Source organism: Gymnogyps californianus, chromosome 10 (genome assembly GCF_018139145.2).
Source record: "Gymnogyps californianus isolate 813 chromosome 10, ASM1813914v2, whole genome shotgun sequence".
Lineage (NCBI taxonomy): Eukaryota > Metazoa > Chordata > Aves > Accipitriformes > Cathartidae > Gymnogyps > Gymnogyps californianus.
Genome location: NC_059480.1, coordinates 24,578,016 through 24,605,345, shown reverse-complemented (window position 1 = coordinate 24,605,345; position 27,330 = coordinate 24,578,016). Strand labels below are relative to the sequence as shown.

At 42.1% G+C, this 27,330-nt stretch overlaps 1 protein-coding gene across 1 annotated transcript in view; it reads left to right on the top strand.

Moving 5' to 3' along the window:
• LOC127020368 (multiple epidermal growth factor-like domains protein 6) overlaps positions 1 to 3,482 on the top strand; it is a 205,022-nt gene extending 201,540 nt beyond the window's left edge. Inside the window, exon 38 of the mRNA XM_050902882.1 lies at positions 313 to 3,482. The gene's annotated coding sequence lies outside the window, so the exon portion shown is untranslated. The remainder of the gene's footprint in view (positions 1 to 312) is intronic.
• The last annotated feature ends 23,848 nt before the right edge of the window (positions 3,483 to 27,330 follow it).

The window sequence follows — 27,330 nt, the reverse complement described above, 5'->3', positions numbered from 1 at the left end:
CTCTCTTTAGGTTAGGAGTTACAAAATCTATGAAGTAACCTCTTGAGCCTGACTAGATCAAAAGTGCACTTATTAAAGGGCATCAGAACCACGGGCTCAGTAGGGATGGTAGTACAGGCAGTTCCAGGTCTTGCGTTCACACTACCATTCACACACCGTAACAAATTGCAACTCTGCAAGAGAAGATTTTTGTCTTAGAAGAGACAAAGTGACGATAATTGATGCTAACATGATTTTTAAAGATGTTGTTTGTTGTTGCGGTTGGATAATGAGTAGGTGAAGTAATAGTTTTACCCCCATGGTTCACCTCAGGTCTTAAACACATCTGCAGTCATTAACTGTCCGGTACAAAGCAAGCGCCACTTCCTCACCTGGGATTTTAATTCAAACTGTGATCTGTTGGAAGCAATACAGGTTCGGTAGGTATTTTTCAAGCTTCATGGAAGTCTTATTGTTGTTATTCATCACTTCATAGGTATCAAAAGTCATCCTAAACACAGTAAAGATATTTGTGAATGTGTCAAAATTAATTAACCAGCTGTGCTTTCAGCCAGAAAATTACAGGGGCTGATGCTGATCCCTTGTCATTTCTTCTTTAGAGCTCTATGAATGTCGCTGGAAAGTTTACTCAATGTAAATGTGACAAACCTGTTGTTGTCCCAAACCTAGTCAGAAGTGTGTGGCTCTCAGCAGGGCTTTACTGCCAGCTGTGACATTTTAAATGTTCTTTTGGAGATGCGATGGCCTGGGTCTGATCCTACAATTATGTGAATTTGGGGCAATTTCACTGAACTGGAACTGATAAGGTAAATCTCATATGAGACAATTAGATATAATCTTAGCAACTGCTGGAGAAGAACGATCCAAGTTAAGCAATTGACGTATTTTGATCTTAATTATGTATTTACCACAGAGCCAAACTACAATAGTAATGCAAGCGTCGCATTATATTCAAGATTTTTCGTAGAATCATAGAGTAAGTTAAATTGTAAGAGACCTCTGGAGGTCCAGGCTTCTCTTCAAAGCCTGGTCAACTTCAAAGTTAAATGGGGTTGCTCAGAGATTCATCCAGTTGAGTTCTGAATATCTCCAAGGATGGAGATCCCACCACCGCTTTGAGCCCCCGTCCCAGTGAAAATTTCATGCTCACGATTTTTTTTTTCCCTAGTTTCCAATGAGAATTTCCTAAGTTCCAACTTTGGTCTGCTGCTTCTCATCCTTTCAGTGTGCATCTCTGAGAAGTGTTTGGCTTCATCTCATCTACAGCCCCCATGGGGTAGTTGAAGACAGCAGTAATACCTCCCCTTGGTCTTCTCTTCTGAAGACCGAGCAAACCCTGCTCCCTCAGACCCAACTGTTACCAGCCCCAGTTACCTCGGTGACCCTTCACTGGCCCAGTTCCAGCACATCGGACATTTCGGTTTAGGGAGAGATGCCCGATGACTGCTGTGGTTACTCAGCAGCTAATGCGTAAAACCCAAGAACTTACATTTTGCTATTTGACAGCAGTTTGTAAAATGTACTGGTTTTTTCTTATCTGTGTATACTGATATGTGATTAGAGCAGCTAATCAAAGGGGAAACCTTTCTCAAGCCATATTATTTACACCTGTGTATACTTGTTTACATTTTCCACAGTACCTTGATAATAGAATTGTAAATATGTAGTATAAAGGAAATAAAAGATTTTTGTGTTAAGTGTTTTTAAAGAACGTCACAATTTTAGGTACATGATGAAACACATATTTTAAGTGACTGATACTGAGCCTGTGCCAATGAATTAGAGGCCCAGGTAGATCTGCCTGGGAAATATTTCAGCAAACTTTTTTTTCAGTCCGAAAATGCCACTTCATACAAAACCATTCACATGCAATAGTCTTTTTTATTCATTCCTCCTTCAAAATACTTCTTAGCTTCTTTACGTTATTGCCTTGGGGAAAGAAGTTCACTTCAGTGCCATTAAACAGATCATTCTGATTTGGGGCTTAACATGACTTTGTTCCAGAACAAAGTACAATCATACAAAGGTAAAAAATTAAACATTTCAAAAATATTAAAAGATTACTTTTGATGGGGTCGTTTTGAATGTCTTTTCTTGGTTATCTATTTGTGAAGGTTTTCACTTTTTTCACAAGGCAGGGAAATGTTTACAGGATGTCATTTTCTAGAAGAAGAGCTAAAACTTTACATCATTAGCTATTAATTAAGGAAGTTTATTTGCTTGTGGTGTCATTAATATGTTTTGATGCTGCTCCTTACTGCAGATTAACAAATTTACCTAATTCTGTGCCTACAAAATAGTCTTTATTAGTCAGCATGGACTTTTTTAATGGAAAAACAACTAAATCAGCTTTTCCATAGATTAATTTTGTAGCAAGTGAGTGTAATTGCTACTAAAATAATACAACTCTGCTTATTTGCTTCATCAGGTTCCAGTGAAAGACTGTCAGGCTGATACTGTCCTGCACATAGCACTGGAGCTTGCTGAAAACTTCAGTGAAAATGGGTTTTATATTTAAATTTATGTCCATCTTCCACTTGGTAAATGCCTTTCTTGGCTCTCCATTTCCCAGAAGGCTGAAGTTAATTATGCTTTCTTGAAAAGAGCGCTCTGTGTATTCCACTGTAACACACTTGCATGCACAGATAACTCCTTTCAGAAGGACATTTAAATTATTTTGACCATGCAGTTTCTGTGCCAAATCCCGCTCTCTTACCTTTTTGCGTGTTCCAGATAACTCCAGTTTGAGAAGAGTGGAAATGAGTTGAGTGTAACTCAATGGGTCCAGCGGAATCTTACTCAATGTGAATTCATGAAACCAGAACAACATGTTTTAAGTTAGACTTCAGTATTTATAACACTATCCTCATAGGAAAACAATCAGAATTTTAAAAATTCTCTGCTTCCCCTGCCAAAAATTATTATTCTACTTTTATCCTTTTTATGTTGAAGAACTATAGCTATTAAAGTTTGCCCAGATTTCTTGCCAACCATATTATTTTGATTGGCTGCAGATTTCTGTTTGTGTAAGTAATAACCATCATAGCATCAGGAGTTGCCAGTGGGACAAACATGGAAATTATACCTTTATGTCCTTCCCAGAAGAGCCAAAGACACATTTTGGAGCCATCGTGGCTTCATACTGTTGATCTAACAGTGACAAATAACATTTCTGTTAGAGTTTAGCTTCTTATCAGAGCAAAGAAAAGCTTAGGAAGAGTCCTTAAGAGAACTGGTGGGCCAAGAAACCTCGATCCTCCCGTCCTTGTGTTAATTTTTTTTATAGTTAGGCTAGAAACCTTCTCCGTCCCCAGTTCTTGAAGGACTCTTCCTGCACGTTGACCTGTGGCTGACTGCAGCAGCTCCATGCATGAGCTGCGACTGTGCCCAGTAATTCTTTTGCGGGGTCGAAGCTTTAAATTCTACCACGCTGTAAAGCAATTTCCAGCGGTAAACACCGAATCTCAGACTTGTAGAGCATAAATTGGTTATTCTGTTCTTTTTATTGCTTTTAATAAGCACTTGAATAGCAATATTATGTCTTTGTGAATTTGTAACCCCTCTTCAAAGAATATGTGGGATGTATCTCAAAACTGTACTGTACTTTCTGTTGTACACGTATCATAGTGAAAGGATGCTGATTTTTTTATATAAACATGTCATCAAAACTTGTTCTTGTTTTCTCTTTATTGATAGTCTTGAAGCAACAGGCTTATGTTGTGGATGAAACTTTGTTCTGTTAAACTAATTCACATTCAGAGCAAACACACTGAAATCACACCTGCTTTTAGTAGTTTGTATAGAATAAATAATGGCCTATACATAACTGGGTTTATATATGATCCCTGACCAGAGCAACTTGTCCAGTGACCGAGCCTGATAAATAGAGCTTTCTGGCACTCAGACTCCAGAGTATTAGAAGTATTCAAAACACAGCATAAATCTTGCTGGAAGAGGATGGTTATGAAGTGTAACTTTTCTGGAAGACTTGGGCATGAAGCACTTTGAAGGCATTTGAAACCGCACACCTGCGGGCTTCCATCAGCCGCCTTGGACGCTTCCCAGAGCCTAATACTCGCCGAACAAATAGCCCGGTTCACCTTAAGGGTATTGTCTTCTCACATTGGCAGGAGCTAAAGGAACACATGTGCCTGTTTAATGCCAAATAACGCAATAAGTGTGTGCTGGTTAATTGGAAGTAGCATGCTAAATTGAATTCAAAATGTGTAACAAAGGGGAGACAGTATATCAAGCTGTCAGAGAAAAAGTGGACAGATATGGCTAGCTAGCTTCTGGGAGAACAGCTTTACGGGCTTGGACTTATTTTTAAATTTTAGAGCAAACATTTTAAATTGAGCTCTAGTACTGCAAGATTTTGTCGTATGTGATTTCATAGAATCATAGAATGGTTTGGGTTGGAAGGGACCTTAAAGATCACCCAGTTCCAACCCCCCTGCCACGGGCAGGGACACCTTCCACTAGACCAGCTTGCTCAAAGCCCCATCCAACCTGGCCTTGAACACTGCCAGGGAGGGGGCATCCACAGCCTCTCTGGGCAACCTGTTCCAGTGCCTCACCACCCTCACAGTGAAGAACTTCTTCCTTATATCTCATCTAAATCTGCCCTCTTTCAGTTTAAAGCCGTTACCCCTTGTCCTATCACTACCTGCCCTTGCAAAAAGTCCCTCTCCAGCTTTCTTGCAGGCCCCCTTTAGGTACTGGAAGGCTGCTATAAGGTGTCCCTGGAGCCTTCTCTTCCCCAGGCTGAACAACCCCAACTCTCTCAGCCTGTCTTCATAGGAGAGGTGCTCCAGCCCTCTGATCATCTTCGCTTTTCATACAGTTTTCAACAAGGAATAGAATAATTGAGTTCATTTGGTTTTTCATCTTTTTAGCATATGTTATAAAGATAGTTCTATAATCATTGCAACTTATTCGATAATTTCTTTATTAGAAGCAATATTTAAACTATTCAAAGAAATTGTCGATGTTATTGCACTAACCTTTCAGTCCCAATGATTGCTATCAAGAGCTGATCAAAAAGTAGACATGGGAATATTAAACCATAATATTCTCAACCTATGCAGAGTTAGCATAAACCTGTAAAAAAGCCATGTCTCTGCAGCACTTGAAATGTTCATGTATGCCTACAACAGATATATGGCACTGGAATAGGAGTGATCTTGTGACTGTGATCCGGGAAGCACTGCTCCATGGTATGGTCCCCTCAGCATCTTCAGACACTGTTAAACTGATCTGTAGCCAGCACTGCTTATCTCTTATTTTAGTCAGCACTAAAAGTTCACAGGGTGCTAATAGAGTATTCTGTATGCACACAGTAAAAAAAAACTGTCCAAAGCCCATGAATGATTTAAAAATGACTTAAAAGTTCTGTATGATAAGGCACTGCTTTGTTGATTCCTTCAAGCATAGTAGCTAAAAAAAAAATACAACTCAGTTGTGTTGTTTTATATATGAATAAAGATGTCAGCAACTAGTCATCTAACTGTCCATGCCATTTGGCAGTATCTAGCTTCCTTTTCAGTAATAGCCCAATAAATCTTTATCTTTTAGTAAGCTGATGACAGCAAAACATCTTGAGAAGCTGCATGTGGTGTAGATATTATAGTTAATGTTTAAAATGCTTCATGCCATCATCTACTGGGTGTTTTTTCCAGTCCAAATGTAACATCTTGGCTTACGGTATGTGCTCACATCTCCCTCTAGTGACTCCAAGAGCCTAATGATAATTAAACTGATTAATTATATTAAGGTCTGTGATTTCTTGGTGTAAGAGGTCAAAGAGGCTTGCTGCTCCTCAGAGGTAAAGTCTTTGCTAATTAATTAATAGAGTAAAGTACGACCTACTAGCATCAGTCATAGACCATGGCCCATCTGAGCAAAGACTGCACAAACGTAGCAAGATGATGGTCCTGCCCCGAGACCATCATGTTTGTCCACAGCAACTGAGATCCATCTCTGCTCAGGTGGCCTTAGTGCTTGTGCAGACCTCTTACCAAAAGTAATACAAAATTTACAGCTTTCCAATTTGCAGAAGTTTCTGTACTTCGCATCGATGTTTTCGTTCTACCTACAAGTCCTTCTTAGTTCATCCAGAAACATGAAGGAAACCTATTCTGAAATTCAAGGGTTGTCTCATCTCTGTCCCCTGCTTTGAAGATGGCGTGGAGGCTTTCCAGCGTGGGAGCACCAGAGTTAACCCAGCGCACGTTGCCTGGTTAAGTGGAGCCGTATTTGGGGTGGAAATGCTCCATGTTCCCACTGATTCTGCCCTGTTGTTCCAGCTCTCATTACCAAGAAACTGGCCTGTCATTTCTTTGTTATTTTGTAAGTCTTAGTGTGCTATAAATTACTTACAAAGTGACTTAATGAAAATTCTCTGGTTTTCACAGCTGGAGGTTTTTTTCAACCCGGAATCCAGTTTTAAATGATTTATATGTCCTGTAAGATACACACTAGGATTCCTTGCTGTATGTCATCAGCAAAGAATAAGATCGGTGCGAGCAGAGGCTGTGGGGGTAATTCCTGCCTGTCTGTTTGCTTTTTTCCCTTTTCTATTTGACATTTATGTTGTGGTAGCCGTTGTGGATCTTGGCCTTGCGCTACTAGGCACATGAGAAGGCTGCTCTTAATTATTACTTTAACCTTAAGGGTATATATGAAGTACAGAATAGCAAGCGTAATAGCATCCCATTAAATATGGGCCATATTCCTGGGTAATGAGGGATGGGAGTGCTGCAGGAGCAGCCTCACAACGAACTGCTCTGGCCAGGGCATCGCTCTGCTCAAGCCTTTTGTGGAGCCCTTCTCCACCCTCTCAAAAGCAAGAAGTTTGAACAGACACCTTGAAGGACTATTAGAACTGTTCACAGTCGTATTTAGCATGTTAAAATTTTTTACAAGAACTAGTGAATTTGATCAGAAAATAGTTATTTTTGGCTGCCAATGTGGCAAAAACCACTTAAAATGCAAACTCAAGAATGTGTTGAAAAGAGACGGTTTGCCAGCGTAGCTATTGTTGTAGCAAAGTCTCCCCTCTGATCCAACGGGAATCCTCCCTCCAAGATATATTACTTAAAAAGTTAAGGTGGATGTCAAGCGCCTGGAAAATCTTTACATCTTTGAAAAGAGTGTTGGTGGGGGTTGTTTTCGTTTTTGGTTTCTTGTTGCAAACCATTTTGCTGTGGAGTGGTAGCTGGAGTTTTCCTTCCCTTGGGAAGGATTAATTCAGTAGTCCATGACTTGGGGCAGTGCATTGAGCCCTTTAAGTGCAGTTTTTTACCCTAAAAAAACTAAGTATAGCGTCCTCATGAATTTGCAGTGAATTTTCTCTTATTTCTGATTTCTAGCTCCAAAAAAAAAGCCTTAGCTTACTTTTTTCTTTTTTTTTTAATATATAAAAAAACCAGCGTTACTCCCAGGGCTGCAGCCACTCCGACTACCGCACAGGGTCCTCTAGAGAGCCAGGGCTGCCTCCCCTGGGAAAAATCAAGAAAGGTCCGTAAGGGTTTGGGACAGAATGATTTCACCTAAACATGGCAGCAGTAAAAAGCCATTTTAATGCATATCTCAGTGAGTGCTTGTGCAAGCAGAAAACAGCCCCTGAACACTTCAGGAATTGAAAAAGGGACGAATCCACAGCGCCTGTTATCTTGAGTACATAAATGGTGCTTCAGTGCCCTGCGCTGCAGCTATCACGTGATAAGCATGTGCCAAGTCATGGGAGATGTGAAAAACATTACGGCCGATAAATGAATGTTTTATTTTGAGTAGGCATGAAGGAGGATGTTGAAAACTGGGTTTCTTCCTGACTCTGCTGCCAGGAATACAAAGCACCACACAAGAGACTTTGAAGGTCCCTCTGGGAAAAATGCCATTACCAACTCAACTGTGGTGCGTTGTCCAAGTTGCCCTGAAGGAATCTCTGCCAGAAACACCTGTTAACAATAAGGACTTGTTAATGTTTCACAATTATTTTCCCAAGTATGTTATTGCTACACCAGGCCCTGACAGAAGAAATTTTGGCAAACATTAAATACACATGATACCAGTGAAAACCTCTCGTCTGTCTGCGTCTGCAAAGACCAAGATAAAGCTGCATCTGCAGGTCTGGTGAGGACTCAGTGGAGCTAAGCTTGCCCTCAGCAGGGAGGGATTAATGGGTGTGTTGGGCACAAACTTGGGATCCTTTGGGAACCAGCACTAGGGAAGAGAAGGCGGTCCATAAATGAAAAATAGCCTATTGCAGTGCCTCCTTACCATAGTATTGAAAGTCTTATTTGTCGTTATTTGTTTGCCCAGCCTTGTGATTCTTCTTTTTTAATCTATCCTTTGTCAGACCCAGAGCTGACCCGCTTCATTAGAGACGAAAAAATCTCAGACTTGTGCTTTTCATGCCATTCCCCTGACACGGGGCACACCTGACATCACGTAGCATCTCCTCCCTGCTCTGTATGCAATCAGGAAGAATAAAAAGCTGTGGCTTTATCAGTCATGACTACAACTTTTTCAAAGAAAATCAACATGAGTATCTCATCTTTTGTGGAAGAAAGTTAAGCCACAAACTATTCATGGCACAGCCCAGCTTTTCAGTACAGAGGCTGCAAAAGGGAATGGAGGAGAGCTGCATTGGTGCCAGTTAGGAGGGATTTCTTGTATTTGCCCCATCCCTCCGAAGGGGTTGCTTCATCACCAGCTTCAGACCAGCATCACACAGTTCAGACCACGTACAAACTCATGATTTATCAGAGAAGTGAGCCTCCTGCTTCAAGGTGTAGTTACAGAGCTCTCGATAGGCACGGTAGACTTCCCCTTGTGGAAGTCAAGGCTGACCAGGCTGTGTACCTTTGCAACTAAAGAAAAACCATGAATGGCAGCTTCTCTGCCTGATATCAAGGCAACATTGAAGTTTATTTTGATAGCGTATCCTCCCCAAGTGAGGAAACTGCAGCACTAGCACAACACTTTCAATATACCTGCCTCACACAGCCGGATCTTACATATAGGGCTGTATCTTGATGGATGTCAAAAAGGGACATTGGATTTTGAAGTTGTACTGAGAGCCTGTCTTCATTCTTGAGCCTTGATACACCTTTTCAGTGGGTTTTTAAATTTAGGTATCATCTGCTTAAATCTCATCTGCTTGATACAGTTTATGTGCGAGCTATTTGACAGCGTACATTCCCCATTAGTGACAGATGGCTAAATGACATGGGTCCCGAGGAACTGTTCGCGTTGATGGTGCAACACTTCTAGATTCTCCTGTATTGAGTGTCACATCCATTGCTTGCAAAAGATATTCACGGACTGCGATGACAGAGACTGATTCATTTTGCTTGGGTTTTCCAGAGGAATAGGTGGATTCAAACCTGCTGAGATACAAGAGGGAGCTGGAGCTGGCGTCTCCTACACCCTGGTAAGTGCTCCAGTCACCGAGTAATTTGACAAGGAAAACACTATCTATGGCTATCTTGCCACAGGCTTATAAATATAGCTTTAACGTTTGTTTATTTTTAGCTGGAACGAGCATATTGGTAATTTGCACGATTTTTTGGCCTCCAAAAATGTCTGAGTGACTCAGTAGGTGGCACCCTTTCTATTCCTTTATTTTCCACCAAATGTCAAAAATAAGTTGGAGCTGGAGCTTGTGTGTGTGTGAAGCAAGTTCAGTAAAAATGTAAATGCATATTTGTCTCCTTAATTGAGTATAGTATACTGTGAAATCATTACTGTCAGGGCACACTTGGGTTTATACAAACGCTTAAGTAAAGAAAATATATAAACCTAGATTGACTTGAACAATTTGAATGTGATAGCGGACATCTGTGTTCAATAACGTTACTTTGGTAAGCGGTGTTTAATATTTCATGTCAAAGCAAGGAGAGTAATAGAACGGGGTATTTTCTGAATTCTTAGATCGCTGGAGTTTATGGCACGGCGTAATATATAATCTGTCCTTTGTCAAGCTCACCAGAAAGAGCCCTACTGCAGCTGAAGATGTAAAGTGCTCTAATATATGTGTTTCTAGACCTCTCCCTGCTTGAGGAATTAATCTTGGAAGGTGCTGAGTGCCCTGAAGTGCCAGTGAAGTCAGTGGGATTTGAAGTTTCTCGCAGCTCGGTGGACGGGGATCCTTACAGGGGCTAATTACCCTCCTCCGGTCCCCGGCCAGGAAAGCCCTTAAGCGCTGCTTAACTTTTAGTATGTGAGGAGTCCTCTTGAAATCAGCATTACTAACGCTGCTGAGACAGCGTCCAGAGGTCCAGCTCATGCCTCCATCATCTTATAAAATAAGAGCTGCTCCCTGACCTCAGGAATTTAAAATCTGGATGTGAAGAGGTGAAAAAGAGGGAGAAAACTCCTCGCCCAGGGGCAGATCTGGCACCAAGGGCTGAGCCCAGAGTACCCCAAAACGGGCCAGAGCCTTATCTGCTGGGCTTCGGGTGGTGGAGGAGGAGGCAAAGGGCACCCCTTCACTCCAAGTGAAGACTACGCACATCGCCAGCTCGAGGACTCTGCTTGCCTTCAGAAAGTTCAAAGGAAGAGAAACATTTCTAAGTATCTTCCAAGTCTATTATTAATGAACAATTACATTGATGTTTTTGGATGGATTTGCACAGAGTAATTCATCTACAAACAAATCTTTCTTTTGTATTTTCCCCCCCACCCCCAATCTTTTGTATTTCATTTTTAGGTGAAATTCTGTAGTGGAAGTGGCCAAAAGAAACATGCTTTCCCGAGCCTCATGCTGAATGTCTGTCTGGATATTTTCATTTTAACTGCAGCTTGGGAAAAAAAATGTAAACATGGTGCTAGTATCATTTTTAAGCTGAAACTGTTCTTCCCCCGTGTTCAAACAGCATTAAAAATGTTTGCTCAAAAGAGGTATATTTATTCATCTAGCCTCTGAGAGAACACCATGTGCATAGGTAGTAATAAAAATGTATTAAGGAGTGAGAGAGATTCCCCTGGTAAATGGCTTTTCTCTTGACCTCCTCTTAAGCATCTTAGTGGGGCTCTGCTGCTGCCTCTCTGAGGAAGTATGTTTGCACTGGGGAGGAAGAATTTTTAAAGTTGCAGAGTGTTACAAACAGTGAGCAAATAAGTGTGGGTTTGTTTTTTCTTTTTTATAATGCTGGAAAAAAAGTCTTCTGAAAAAGACGTGGCATGCAAAGCAGTCACACACAATGAATGTTGTTCCCAACGTGCTATATAATTTCTTACAAGGTAGATGATCTATGTAATTGTTATTCCATAACATTATTTTTTTTCTCACTAATTTCTCAACAAATCTTTTTTTGGTGTGACCATTCGCTACTCCTGCATTTGGTATTCAGGTGTCGATCAGATACCCAACATCTGACTGTGCGGCTTATCTGGCACATGACATTATTGTCCCCTGATTACCAGCACAAGTATTTGTATGTGCAAAAATGATTTCCAGTAACTCTTTTGCATGAGACCACAGAATTGCTTTTCCATTAATTCAGTTCACTCAAATGTTTGTGGAAAGGAAACGCAAAACAGGAGGGACCGTAGCAGAAAGAAATTCATCAGGCTATTTGTACGACTAAGGGCAGGACTTCCCCGTTTTGCTCACCCAACTATCTCTCCTATCCAATTAAATGTGCACTTGGCAGTGGTCAAACTGAAAGACTCAATTCGCCATAGAAGCTGGAGATGGAAAACACCTGCTCAGATCCTCTTCCGTCCAGTGCAGAGCCATTTCCCTGCGGGACATAGGTCATCCCTAAATTCTGCAGCTGACATGCTATATACAGCCTCAACTGGCAGCTTCCTGTCCAGCGCCGCACTTCATAAATCATGGTTAGGCCCAGTAAATCGGCAAGGAAGAGCAGTTACCAACGGCATATCTCTCTTCCCGATGGCTTTCTTATGTTTCAAGGAATCAGTGGCATGTCAGAAATGGTACTCTTACTCAAACACTAAATAGTATCTTGATAGTGCTGTATCTTGCCAAGCAAGAACATAAGCAAACACTCAGGTCTTCACTGGGGACTTGAGCAATCGCCCTCTGCAGCCAACATTCCTCCCAGCTGTTTACGCGTCCGTCATAGGGTCACTGCTGTTGTTATCAATAGCTGATGTTATTACTGCTATATTACTATGTCATTTTATCATTCCTGGGTGGGAGGATGAGTTAAACGATGAATCTGCGCATATTTGTCACGATGGGAGCCTCCAGATCTCCATGTTTCTGTGGAAACCTGGCCCTGGTTTAGCTGAACTGGCTTTAAAATCTGGCCCCATCGTGGGTGCTGAGCACTCAGAAGAGGAAAAAAAGCTGGCGCTAAGCTCCGCTTGGAAATCTGCTCCCAGATGTATGGATGTTTGTTTATTTTTACAGTTAAGAGATCTAGAAAACTGCATCAAGACACAAAATAGCATGACAAAAATACTCTTTGCAAATACTAATCTTCACTGATTGGCATAAAGCGGATATGTATTCTTTCCATAAATTTTTGGGTAAGCTTATGTTACAAGAGGCCAAAAAGGAAAAATCAAAAAAGCACCTATCTCAGCCAAGATCATTAGTTTAGAATATATGTAGTGCCAAAACAATACAAGTTGCACAATTTCACCACACATACCCATTTCTTAACCCATTCTGGCTAGATTAAAACTCAACAGAATTCGACGACTCCAGTAGACTGCGATGGGCTTGACACTGGGCTGTGGCGGCTGATGTCCTACTCCTGGTTATGGTCCATTGGCCTGTTGACCTCAATGCAGGTGATATTGGACAATGTAGGGTTATTTCTGCCTTACCTGGTGAAGCAGTGAGTATGTTGAGCAGAAGTCCCTTGGGTACTAATCAGAAATGCTGCACCCTCCCCTCTGTTAGACACGGGTTGGAAGCAAGCTCTGATGAAGGGCTGCTGCTTCACTTTCTGAAGAAGACCACAGCGCTATATTATTGTGTGTGTCTTCCTGGGCCTTGAGATGAAGTTTTTCAAAGTGCTCTTGAGATACCTGTAACATATGGTGACATTTTCAAATATTCACCATGCTGGAGAGTCCGTGCTGTAATGTAGGCAACTGCCACGCTGCAGTGACGCTGGGGAAATAGCAGAAGTCTGGCTTACAGAGCAAAGATTAAATAATGTTGTCCAAATTTTAACAAGGTTATCACAGTGGGCCTGGGAAAACTTCAGCCATGTGGTTCTCTAAAGACTTTGAGGTATTGTTAATTAAATGACTGCTGTGTTTTTACCTCCCATAAAAAACTTTACCTCCCATAAAAGCTTTTTAGCTTGACAATGCATTAGGCAGAAATCCTGCCCAATGTCTGCCTGCTCTTGAGCGAATGCCTTATGTTGCTCTTGGGACTGCGCAAGCAGATGCAGATCAGGTGCCAGCACCCCAGCCCAACCTGCGTCTGTCTGGAAGGGCCCTGAAACGCCACCACCGCCCCCCGTTTGGTCACGAGGGAGACAATGGCGGTAACCTCCTGGCTGATGAACACAGCCGGGCAAGATGGGAGGGGCATGAAAACGTTCAGATTGTCATGAGTGAAAAGCAACACAACATCCGTATTGCTGCTCTTGTTCTTGGCATCGCAACAATGCATAGTTTTCTGTTGTCTCTGGAACCACTCAGGCCTGTAATGAATGGAGTACCAGTGATTGGAAACGTTCCTTTTAAGCGGATGTTTCCATTACTTTGTTTTCCTCCTTAAGCCTTGTAATGGTTTTTTCAAGTGTCAGCAGAAGGGCTGAAGCATCTCTTGATCTTGCAGATTGCGTGTCCGTGTGGACCAGTCCAGGCACTGTGTGGAATTTTCAACACAATATTCACTTGTTCTCCAAACTCTCAATGTTTTGATTATTTCATTTCACCAGTACTAAGAAGGGAAGAATTCCAAGGTCTATATTTTTAAAAGTGATCACAGAGAGTAATTCTGTTCGCAAACATGATATGTAAAGCTGATTTTCAGAAAAGCTGAGGTCACCTTCTGCTCCATGACTCCAAGCAAAGTTATGGGAGTTTGATATCTCCAAAGAACTGAAAAAAATAGTGGCCATCCTTTAAAATATCAGTTCAATGTTTAGAGTTGGTTAGGACGCTTCAACTAAAATAAAATTTTAGAAAATCATTTGTCAACACCAAAGCTCTGTGGAGGATCAGATGAACTTAGACCGTACCTTCCACTCTCTCCACTTCTTAGTCTGTGATTTACCCAAATCACAAGAATGCTGCTGGTTTAAATAGCTCAGTGGTCAGGATAGCTCACATGTGCGAGAACTGGGATTACAACCCTCAGCTGAAGGCATCTGAGCAGAGATTTGGTCTTGGATGTGCCACATCCAAAGACCTAAATTCCAGGATATTAGCAAGATAGAAACAGTTGTCAGGCATCTATCTTGCTCTATTGGAGGCGGAAAAAAAAAGAAGAAAAAAAAAAAGGAGAGAGAAAGGGAGAGAAAAAAACCTTGGCTTCATCCCAGAGTGGAAACCTTTTCCCATCTCAATTCAGCTGAAAAAAGAGCCAAGACTAGCAGCCAATGCCTTAGTAACATAGGGACCCTATTCAGCAAACTGTTTAATCCCATACTTAAGTGTACCTATGGATATGGTTTATGTTCAAACTTGCATGTTTTGCTGGATTAGGATGGATTTAGATAGAAACCTGGAGATCTGGAGAATCAAGTCTGTATTTCTGATCCTTTGGTCTTTACCCAGGCAGATTGCTTACTGGCCAATAAAAACTCAGGTAAGTAGTGTAAGTGGAGACCAGTTTCCCCCCAACAATGATAACTGGTAGAGGTTTGGGCTCAGTATCTGCCTACCCATTTTTTTCTTATGTCTGTAAGATGTGATACAGATCGGATCACAGGTGCTTCGGTCTCTGAACACATCACGTCAACCTCAAACAGAGCGGCCATGCTCAGAAGGTGGCTCTGAAAAAGCCCCTAATGTCACACACACTGTCAGCAGTGAACACGGATGCTTAGTGGGAGGGCATACGTGTCACCTCATGTTGAACCTGTTCCACTTCAGCAGAAATGTGTGGACCAAAGTAAATTAGGAAGGCCAGAAAAGGGACCATGGGAGTTTGCTTGTTGGTTAGGTTGGTAGCCTGGAGAAGAGGGATATAAAAGAGGGATATCCTGAATCTGCATCAATGCAGTAGAGAAGTCCCATGCTTCTGTGCTTCCAGACACGCTAGTTGTGTTTTCATGAGCTCACAGAAATGTGGGGTTGGCTGGGACCTTGGAAGGTCACATAGTCAAGCTGCTGCACTGATGCCAAGACCATCCCTGACATGTGTTTGCCTGCGCAGTTATTGAAAACCTCTTCTTAAGGGACTCGCTAACTTCATTCTTTTCATTAAAAGTGCTTCATGACCTTTGCAGTTGGGAAGCTTTGCCTAACATTCAAGCACACCACCTCTGCTGCAAACACAGGCAATTTCTTTCCCCACAGGATAGAGAGTTGTTCACTGCCCTTTTCATAACCACACTTTGTGCGTTGGGAGGTAGCTAGCACGTCTCCCATGTGAAAACAAGCACCTTTCCAGTTCTCCTCAAGCTTACATATATGCCTGTGTATATATATATATATGTATATATATATATAAAAAAGTACTTCAGTCCCATTGCTCTCCCGAGTGCGGCTGTTTCTGAGGCTGCAGCACACTCGTTTCTCCCCAGTGATGCCCTTCTTGGAGCTGTGCCCCTCTTTCAGACCTTGGCCCCATCCATTGCTCAGCTTGTGTTGATCACCCTCATGGCTACGCATCAAATGGCCCTGAGCTCCTTCCCTCAGGTCATTTTTCTAGGCTTTGTCAGATCGCGTTGAACGGGGGGCTCTCAAATTCCTCCCCAAATCCCCCTGGTCCAACGTTGGGAGGTGCTGGAGGACCTGCAAATCCCAGTGGCCATGCGGGGTGACCCGTTATCTGGCGGCTCCCGCGCTGATATAACGGCATCGTTGTTCATTAAAGAAATATGTTGGCATTCAGGCATGACTCTGCCCCACAGGATCATAGAAGTGATTTAATATTTTAAACTATGAAACATGGCTTTTAACAGTTTCTGCAGGGTGCAAGGGCACTTACAAGATAGCACTGTATTAGTCACTACCATGGGCCACCTTCTGAATATTATAAACCTTAATTTACTTTTTTTATAATCTGAATGGACTTTTTAAGTATATCTAAGGGAATTGGAGTGAGGAGAAACATTGCTTAATTCAGCCATTGCATCCTTAAAGCCAGATTGGAAACATGGAAACCATATGTGAGCTTTTAGCTAATAAAATAAAATGCCAAAATGTGGCAGCTGAAGCTATTGCACCCAAAATATAATTGCACATATGCTCATTTACTCATTTATAATCAAAACATTAAAAATAAAAAAAATCTTTGATACTCAGACTAGGTGTAACTGTTGGACTAAGTTATTTTACAAAATTATTTTACATGGAAAGAATGTGCACGGGTTTTTCTAATGGCAATGTGAAAAGCAAACTGTATAAATACAGCCACACACAGCACCAATTGATAATGTTTCACCTGAACACAAAAAAGTCCTCAAAATCCTTTAGCAGGCCAAATTTATATTCATTTTACTATAAATTAATCTTACTTTTAGATGTCTCTAGACTACATATTAATGGTAAATATGTTTTTTATGCTGAGCATTGGTTTTCTTAGTGGTAGATCCATTTTTTCATTATTACAAGTCCTAAGGAGACATTTAGCCCTGCCAAAGGTGCCAGAACTGAAACAATCTCTTTACTTAAACACTTCATCCCTCACGTCCTGACTGTCTCTAAAACATTAGTTTTAGTTTTCAGTTTCTCTTCAATCCAAGCCTTACTGTCCCTGGAAGCTTCATGGAGATGTTGAAAATGAGCTGCTTAAAAATCAGTCAGGGAAGACCCTGCTTCTCATTCAGAGGCTAAGGACCATACGGTCCTTTTTCTCCTCCTGTTTTTCCCTGTGATATCGGTTGCATGAATTCAAGGAATCTCGGCTCGGCTTGGGCAGCTGAAAAGGATTTTGCAGCGCACGGTCCCTTGGGAGATGTTTGCTGAAAGCCACGCAGGGATGGAGCAAAGAACATTTATCGCATCAATCTTGAAGGCTGAGGTCTAGTGCAAGGCCAAACCACTGATGGGGCCACAATAAATTCACTTTTTCTGTGGATTAGCTGTCAAGAGTGGGAAGCGAGAGGAGCAGCATTGCTCTCTCTGACCGATAGGCTACACTAGAACTTATCTGAGCGTAAACCTCAACCTAATGTGCAACGAGATGCCATTGCCCGGCTGGAAATAACGGGAGCAGCTCTTTTACTTTGGAGGCATTGACCTTGCTGGTACTGCCCCAGGGTGCCCTCACCACGGGCAGCCCCCATGTCTGCTCCAAAGCATCACTCCCAAAGCCAATGCAAAGTTCCTTGAAATTAGCCGAAGTGACTGAAAAACACGTGACGTGCATGAAGAATTAGATTTTTCAATCGCCAGCGCTCTATTTTTTTAGAAACATGAGAGAAGGGGGTAAAAATTATAATGTGTCTTCTAAAAGGATGAGAGAGGAAAATTAATTAATAGCTAAGCAATTGGATGGGAACGTGGGTTAAGTGCCTGGCTCTGCCACTGGCTTCTTTCGCAACCATGGCCAACATCCATATTTCTTCCTCTCTCCAACCCCTTCGTGTCTCTCCTGCCCCTGTACGCCATCTGTAAAACAGCTCCCATCTGTAAAGTGTTTCCATTGTTTGTCTTGAGAGCTTGATGGCTTTTGACTATGTGCAGCGCATTGCACAATGGCCTCTGGATGCTATTTTATAAACAGCAAATATAAATAGAAGACTTTTAGGGAGACTAATAAAAAAACTTTAGGAATAATCTGTTTAAAGTGAATTTGAAAGTGAAAAGCTGATGTGCAGATGCAGTGCTGGGATATCTTTAAGGCGGGCGAGCCAAGAAATCAGCCTTTGTTTATTTTCTTATGTGATAAGTTAGATAGGGAAAATGTTTTTATAATTTTTTTTTTTTCAAAAATTAAAAAATCAGATGAAGCAGCCAAAGGAATGAGTGAAGTCAGATCAAAGATGATAAATTGAGTCTGATGAGATGAGTTTACCTATTTCAAATACTCCACTGAAAAAGTCCAATTTTATAGAAAATTCTTTCTTTCAAAAAAAAAAAAGAGAGGAAGAAAAAAAAAAAACACACACAAGAGAAATGAAAAGAAAAACATGCCATAGCCAATAAGTTGTGAAAAACTGTGGAGACTGGCACTTTCAAATGCTTGGCAGGTTATTAAGCCAATTTTTATTTAGTCCACTATAACTGTTGGAGGGTCTATGATTCCCAACTGTTTCACATCAGAGAATGAAAACAACTATAGCCCAGCCAAGACCACATTGGTGACTGCCAGCCCCTTTATGTGCCAAACATGAAAGCAACAAGTCCAGATGCTTTGATCCCAGCATTTTTGGATTTAGCCCAGAATGTTTTTAACTCATGTTAGGACAACATACATTATAACTGGAAATCAATCAATAGCACTGTGACCTTCAAACGCAGTAAATGTTTGGAGTTAGTTTCTGAGCATGTAATCTAAATTGGGGATTGGAAGTTGGAAGCGATCCTAACCTAACAGAAAAAAAAATGTATAGTTTTAAAATCTGGAGTTGCAAGGAAGCAACAAATGAAGATTTAATTATCTAGGGAAAGAGTATCAGGCATCGGAGATGCTTCTGATGTGGAGCGCTGCAAAAGCCCAAGGAGCAAAACAACGCCATCGAGCCATCCGCCCCAGCATAACGGGGAAATGATAAATGGGACGATATGGGAGAAATACATACGGTCCGGCCCTCTCCCACTCTGGGCCGGGGATCATGAGCCCGTTTCAGAGGTGAAATGGTCCCTAGGTCGGTGCCAGATTGAACGGCCACAAATGCCTCCTCTCAGTCATTGGTGGGAGCCCGTTGGCATCTGCCTTCAGCAAAGCTGTTGCTGGCCTTCGCTCCACGCTGTGGGTCTGCAGGGCAGGGTGGCACGTGAGGGCGAGGAGATGCCCATGGGGAGCAGGCAAGGAAAACGCATCCATGCATCCCAGGAAGGTTTATGCCTCGTGTCTGCATCCCGGGCATTTCACATGAGGTCCTGAGTCACCACCGCGTGCTGTAGTACTCCTTTGGCAAAGGCTGTAGGAGAAAAAAAAAATAAATAAAAAGAAAACCCCTTAATTTATTGCAAAAGCAGCTGTACTATAGACCAGGCTTTAGCTAGGCTTATAGTTGGACACCGTGATCCCTTTAACCTTTACACTGCTGCTACGTCAGTGGAGTAACACCTGATGTGCACCGATTTAAATCAGATCAAGATCTGACCTCTACAGGGGAGAAGTGACTTCAAAAGGTAATTAAAAGAATTTAATCTCTTTCTTTTTTTCTTTTGCAGTATGATTTAATTGTATTGCCACTAAATACCAGTCTAGACAAGGTCTTGTTAAAAGCTTTAAAATCCTGGAGTAGTTTTACCTATTAGTGATTGTGAATAGTTGCTGGCATGCTGTGGACCGAGCTCACACAAAAGCTCTCTTACAGTAATGCTCCTAAAGTTACAAACCCCTATCGCAAGGAATAAAAAACAAATAAAAAAAAATTTAAAAAGCTCTTCTCCAGCTAGAAAAGCAAGACTTTTTTAGCAAATATGACATCCATACTGACACAACGCGCAAATTAGCAAATCGCTGCGTCAATACAATACTAACCCCGTGCCCAACCGGGTCGTCACCTGCAGCTGCAGGGACACGGGGACAGTGGCGATGCCAAAAAGGCGGTGGTGGCCCACAGCTCCGGCTCGCCCGGCAGGGATTTGCAGTCGGACCTGAAGACAAGGCTCAGCAGTTACGGTGATTCATACCGCAAGTAAACTCCCTCAAGGTGGTGTAATGCGGGGAAGGGAGACGGCCATTTCACACGGGGAGGGAGGCAGCATCGGGCACACGGAAACCATTGGGAGAGGAGACACAACCCTCAGCCTGGAGTAGCACTCGCCGGTGGGAAAAACCTCTGTCGCGGTGAACACGATGTGCAGGAGCAGGGTCAGGGAGCGGAGGAGCCCCTGAGAAATCCTGCTTGGGTGCAGGCTGAGGCAGCATCACCCTTGGGTTGAGCCTGGGTGTGGGTATGCGAGCACCAAACCCCTGTAAGCCGGGGCTGACTGCAGAGGGACTGTGCTCCTCATGTTTATGCCCGTACTTCTCATGTCTGGACCCCTCACACCTGGACCTCTCATGGCTGGACCTCTCATGGCTGGACTTCTTACGGCTGTACTTCTCACGCCTGTACTTCTCACGCCTGTACTCACTGCACCCCGTACAGATCGGAGCAGCCTGTGTCATCTCTCCTCTTCCATTGCACCATACTCTTAACAGCCCATTTTTAAGAAGGAAGATGCACCAAATGTCGCAGGGGACCCAAAACTCTTTGCGTGAGCCTCCAGCCCCTCACTGTCAGAAAAAGTGCATTTTGTCAATACTAAGAGAAAATAACACAGTGCGAGATAATTGCCGTCGTTTGTCTGTCTGAGCTGATGACTTTCCCATTTCATTTCCTCCTGTGTAATGTTATAGGGGACATATATGAGATATTCAGTGAGGACTGAAGCAGGGAAGTCTGCAGGAGTGTTTAGTGGGAGGTCAGGAATTTTTAAGAGGTATTATTACAAGGCGGTGTGGTTTGGGTCATGTTTCTTGTAGACATCTTGTCAGGAAACTTTTTAAATAATAAATTATAATCTCTTTATATATTGTACAAGCTTATTAAACTCAATCTTTAAACATAAAACTGAATTTTGAAAATATCATCAGACAAGCTCAGAAGCTAAAAACAAAAAATGAAGAGAAATAAAACATATGCTGGCCAGAGTTTTAAAGACGGTAGCCATAGCACACCAGATTTTAATTAGCAGCTACCTGCAGTGGCAGTGGCCTGGGATGAAATGTTTTGATGTGCGTAAATTTTTCTATAAAACAGTTGAAGCTTTCTTAGATCCCGTATCTTTTTTTTTCTGAGCATCGTGGTTTTCCAGTACGGACAATTCACAGACTGGGATCTTGGGAAGATCTAAAGTCTTTGCTTTCTGTCTCTGTTTCTCCGATAGTAAAATGAGGATACTTATGTTTATTTACTATGAAAGGGTCTTTTAGCTCTTCCAAAAAACAAGTATTCAATGACTGGGTAGAACTAGCAGTTGTGGTAGCAATAGTTGAAGGCATAATCTGACCATAAATCCTGCTAACACTTGGACTAGGCGAATAACACTGTATGTAATGATCCAGATTTCCTCTTTGAAATATTTCTGCTGTGCCATCTTTTGTCAAAGATATCCTTGGGTCTGCACAGGCTTTTTTCAGAAACGTAGAGCACACAATTCATATTCTTTCTCCCAAACACCTCCTGCAAATGGCTGTGCGCTGCAGAGCCTCTGCTGACTTAACCGAGGCACTTCACAAACAAAATCCTTGGAAGTGGCTTGGTGAACCCAAGCATGGTCTCTGCTGGGAATCCCCCACGGCAGCAGCTCAGCTCTGATTTGAACGTGAGACTCTTTGCTTTGGCATCGCCCTCTCCCTCTCGGATGGGTCAGGACTGCATGAAATCACAGCAAAAAAACAGTGATGGGGTCACCGACATCACCTTAGAATCGTAGAATCGTTTAGGTTGGAAAAGACCTTTAAGATCATCGAGCCCAACCGCCTTGTGCCCCGGAAAGATGTGGGGTGATGAGGTGGGCCCTGAAGAGCTTCTGGAGCAGGAAGGGGATGGCCAGCACCATGCTCATCTCTCTTTCACCCGTTGGGACTGAGCTCGTGGCACAGAAAGAGGTGGAAAGGCAGGACCGACCCAGTCTGTGAGCCTTTTTCAGGACTTCATGGTATGGGCTGATAATGTCTGATAAAGTCTGGAGAAAATCCATCTTCCTGAGCACAGCCCCATTTGTATGGACTTGGGGGGAAGGGTGAGGTGTCCTCTAAATAAATCCTGCCCCAAGTCAGGCAGGTGGCTGCTGCTCCTGCTTAAAGGAGTGCTTGCAAATTACTGAGATTTCCCTTAATTTGTGTGCACGGTTGATCTGAATGGGACAGCCAGTATATATAAGTGTGTATACCTATGTGTCCCACCATCTGTGCCCGTGATGCTCATTTCTGGGCTCATATTTCTGCGTTGAATTTCCTGGAGCCCAAAATGAAGGATCTTGTGTCACAGCCTACACCTCCACCCACATCAGCAGGGACAGCTCCCGGGGAGGTCACCCCATCACACCACGCCGTCCCGTACGGACCTGTCCTTCAAGTGGACTCATCAGCCTCAGACACAGAGGACACACCATGTCCTGTCCTGATTTACACCCTACACAGTCCAGCCTGGCCCAGCATTGGCAGCTGGCACCTACTGAGGAGATAATATTTATAGAGATATAAATCAGGGAGCCCCTTTCCAATGTAAATAGTACCAAAACGATTTGACCCTAGGTACTAATTTCCTTTCTTAATCCGTAGCCTAATAGAGTGTTCTTGTAAAGTGCGGGTTTTCCTCAAAGGTGCTTTTTATCAAACGCTTGATGGAGGTCGGTGGAATGATTGGTCATGAATTGCCAGCCTCACAGTAAGTGTAAATGTGATTAAGGTAATTAAGTTGTAGGCGCTGTTACATATTAGAGATAGCTATAGATTTTTATTATCTGTTGTGTCAGGTTTAATTGGTGGCTATTAGTGTCTCGTCAGATCTGAAGATACACAAGGCTTTTTAATGGGAAATCTGATTGCACCTTGGGGCATTTTCTCTCCGCAATCAAGATTGCTTTTCTTCTCTATCATGGGGAATACTCGTATACATCAGTACCACAGCAGCTCTTCATCAAAAAACAACCTTCAGTGGTCACTAGAAGGTGTTAGAAGGCCTAGGATGAATGGGCAGCATGGACAGGACAGTACGTGGGGTATCAAGGAACTGGGGGTTTATTCTCTGCATTGCTGATTACCTGTGTTTGAACTTCTGGTCATTTCTGCCTATTTTGACTATAAATTCTTCAAGGGAAGAAGAATTACACTGTATTTGTACAGAGCTGAACATATTGGCTCTGGTCTTATTTTTGGACCTGTTGGTCTTCCTATAACCCAAATAATAACTATGGAATACTACCAGACTTTGGGGATTTTTTTATTTTATTTGAAAGTGGGGGGTCCAGATCCAGGCTTAGAATGAGAATTTCTGGCCCAGTCACAATTTGTCAGATCATTTAATTAACCATAGACTAGGCAAGATGATACATTGATGAATTATTATACCCTTGCTTTCAAAGCACATTGAGAAGCTGCTGCTTCCAGCGGCGTGCTACATGGGTACCTTGTATTAACCTGGAGGGAGCACCCCTACTGCTGAACCACACAGCTCATCAGCTTCAAATAACATGCTAGATTTATCCTCTGCAAATTCTCATCCACATGTATAGATTCAGCCCAATGTTGTTAAGCTTGTGAAATTTGATGGGCTCACAGCACGAGGTAGTTTAGCTGCTGCTATGTGAGATTCTCATCTATGTTCGGGTTTATTGAAAACGTTATGTCCCATCTGTTTCTAGATGCTCCTTTCATGTTCCTCATCTCTTTAGGCTCTCTTTTCCAAAGAGTTCGCTTGATCCATGTGGAGTTAATAAGCGATTTTGGTGTGTGAGTATATGCGTAAGGACCAAGATGTCTTGTTTCATAAAAGTCTGTCATAGATTTATTCCTCCTTCTGCTGCCTTGCTTCCTGTTCATTTCTCCTCGCACTTTCGGAGCGAGGGATGCTGTTTACATTAAGGATGTTTCTTGTGTTTACAGATGGGGCAGCATTTGTAAATGATTCTGAAGGGTTGTTGTTTCGAAGGCGTCTCCAGGCTTTCAAGAAGGGGGTCTCACCACGTTAGTGCTTCGTGCTCACTTTTTGTTTTAAATTTATTTTATGTCCTAAAAACGTGCCAGTGGGACTGGTCAGCTCCTGATGCCGTTAACCTCCGCACCGTTTTCTGACGGCCGAACAGCCGGGACGCACGTGGACATCAACTCTAGCGGCGTTTGTCTGCATGTGCAGTTCCACTTGCTTCTCCTTGTGTGTAATCGAGTGTGGCACACAATCATGGTGTTTATTTCAGAAAGTCATTGTTCTACCTCCTCTCTCTCCCCGATGTGTGATGAGTCCCTGCATCATAACTAGGAACACTGGAGTTTTATACTAACACTGCTTTTTCTTTCAGAAAAAAAGCAAAACCACACTAGTTTTTGGTGTTTTATTGGTATGTATGCTTTGTCTTTTGAGTCCTACTTTAAAGACACATTTGTTGTTTTGGACATTTTCAGGTTAATTAAAAAGATAGTTGAGAAACAGATCAGCCAGAGGCATGGCTCCTTGCGGAAGTCCTGCTACTCATGGTGGATTTTGTACTTCTCTTGACATCTGAGCTATAGAGAAACACTGGCAATAAATACATTTATCAGCTAGATGTGCACGTGCTTGTCATGGAAGAGTGGACACCAGTTTGAATCGACTACCATCCTTTTTATCCTGGGATGCAGTGGTTTGTATTTTCCCTAGCGTCATGACATAGTTTTTGCATAGCCTAAAATAAATAGCACATGTTGCATGAAGGCAAAGTGCACCGATATCTAAACTATCAAAGAGGAAGAGTGACCAAGCCAAATAGCTTTGTCTAAATGAGGCAGGAATTCAAAGCTGAGTACTGCCTATGAATAAAATGCCAAATTCATTGTCATTGCTTGTAGTTTTTTGTAAGAGAGGAGTGTCGTAGGCTGATCTCAGTGGGCATATCTAACCTGGAGATTGCTGAGCCAGCGAGACTTGCAAACACACATGGCAGCTGGCAGAAAGGAGCTGATGGTTTTTGGAAAATCTTGCCTCAGGGGGAGCATTTCTACGTCTTCTGAGACAGGTTTAAAGGGTGGCTACAAGTCAAGTGTTCAGCTCCTAGTTGTTGAACGTCTTTATTTAAATTGCACTGGATGCAATTTCTTGGATGAGATGGAAAACTGAGGTCTTAACCTCCCGTTTTAAGGATTTTATTTTTTTTAATCCAGTTTTGCATTTCATGATGTCCCAATGTTCTTACTAAATTGCTGCCAATTATACTCAGTCAAATCCTGGGGGAGGTTTTTTTTAACCACTTCTTATCCAAAGTAAATTCCCCTGGGAGAAACTGAACTCAGCAAAAATATTTGTCCAAACAAGCATATTGGGAGAGGTTTAAAACATACACTGCACTTGCTGGAGCTTCTCAGGCTTGTGAGAGCTGTGGAAAGTAACTAAAATCACTAAATAGATATTTGAAACCTCACTTTTGGCAGAACCCACCCAATCCTGTAGTGGAGGTATGTACAACAGAAACTGTTGCAACCTGAAGCACGGAGAAGTTACAGGGTTTCTGTTTAGAAAAGAATTTTGAATTATACACAGAAACCTTCATACGGTATGGGTTTAATACGTGCAATTCCAATTTTAAACATAATCTGTGAGCCAAGTTATAGGCATAGCTGCTGGTGCTGAAATGTTATACAGAGCAAGGTCTGAAAGAAGCTGATACTTCTGTGATAATGCAGCTTTGGATACTTGAGTGTTCTTTCCATTTCTGTTTTTACTATGCTCCATTACCAGTAAAATATGCAAGTGTCATTCCAGCTTTACCGTTTTTGAAGTGCTACTTGAGCATTGTAGGAATCTTTTGGCAGCAAAAATGTATCTTTCACAGGAAATTCTATAACTATCAAGATAAGTTTCAAAAATATTTTCTTTTTCAAAGAAATGTGAATCAAGCAGTGCTCTGCAAACTGACACTCTAGATGAAGCAATGAGCATGAGCTGCCTGAAAGCAAAGGGAAGAGGCTACAACTCCTTAAATTTGCTGTTATCTGACTGCCTTTCCGAAAAGTATTTTAATTAATATTTATTCTTGGAAATACCACTTTCTGGGTCAACACTGTAGGCTGATGCTGCCAAAAAGCCCCTCATCCTTCTGGGGAAAATGGCAGTCCGAATGCGGAGATGTGCCTCACCAAAATGAGCTGTTATCCCCGCTTCGGTCTGACAGCAGCTACCTAGAAGTTGCCAACCTTTGGTATTCAGTTACTGCCGCAATGGATTTGACCAGGCGGTCCTTAGAGACTCGGTGTTTAAACCCCTCGACCATCCATGCCTTGAGCTTTAATGTTATTCCCACAAGCACCTCTGATGTAAAGCACCTCTGATGTAAAGAGAAAGTTGGGTTCTCTCTCAGCCATTATGGGAAATATTATCTTTCAAAGGAAGGGCAGCATTTACATGTTTAAAAAATCAATTCAAGATCAGAAGCAATGACTTCCAATACTATTTTTCTTTCAAGGTTTCAGTATCCTGAACCATCTGCTCTCACCTAATAACGCTGCAGCACGTCAACTGATCAGTCTTCTCCTCTTTGTTCCTAGGTAGCCTCCACCAAGATGTTAAGCTGTATTTGCTTTGGGTAAAGGTACCGTGCTATGCCAATATTGTTTTGCAGGGGACAATTTTGTGATGTTTGATTGCTTTGGGTAAGACATTTTTGGTGAATCATTATGCCGAAAAGCAAAGAAGGTAACTTGAGAAAGATGCTTATGTTTCTGTAGCACTTTGCAGCAGATGTCTCCTATTTACTGCTTTATTTTATTGCTTAATGACTGGATCTCGAGTAATTGAACAATTTGACAGATATTTATTTGTAAAACGTGATTCATTTAGTCAGACATTGTGAAGCAGTTTCATGCCAGTTCTAGAGATTTTGGTAGAACTTTCTAAAGATGCAAACATTCAAGTAAATTGCTCATGTCAATAGCACATCCACTTTTTACTGTTCTTTACTGCACACAAATATTTGAGTTGACAAAAAAGCGCTGGTGAACAGACTACAGGGACTTCTGAACTTTAATCAACCACAAGCACTGGCAGGGTTCAGAAGTAATTTCCTAACTATGAATCACCTGCAGACAATGAATCACATACTGGAGAAGACTGCCAAATAAAACAAGCCATCATGTATAGCTTGCATTGACCGGACTATGGAAAGGCCTTTGATTCACCTAGCTGAAAGAGAAGCTGTGATGAAAGCACTGAAATAAAGGCATAAAAGAATGTAGGAATCCCAAACCACATCTGCTAGCAGTGAATGGCGACATTTAAGTTCGACAAGGAAGATAAAAGAAAGCGAGACTAAGCAAAATAGCAGGCAAGGAGACACTATCTTACTGGAAAAGACTTGCCT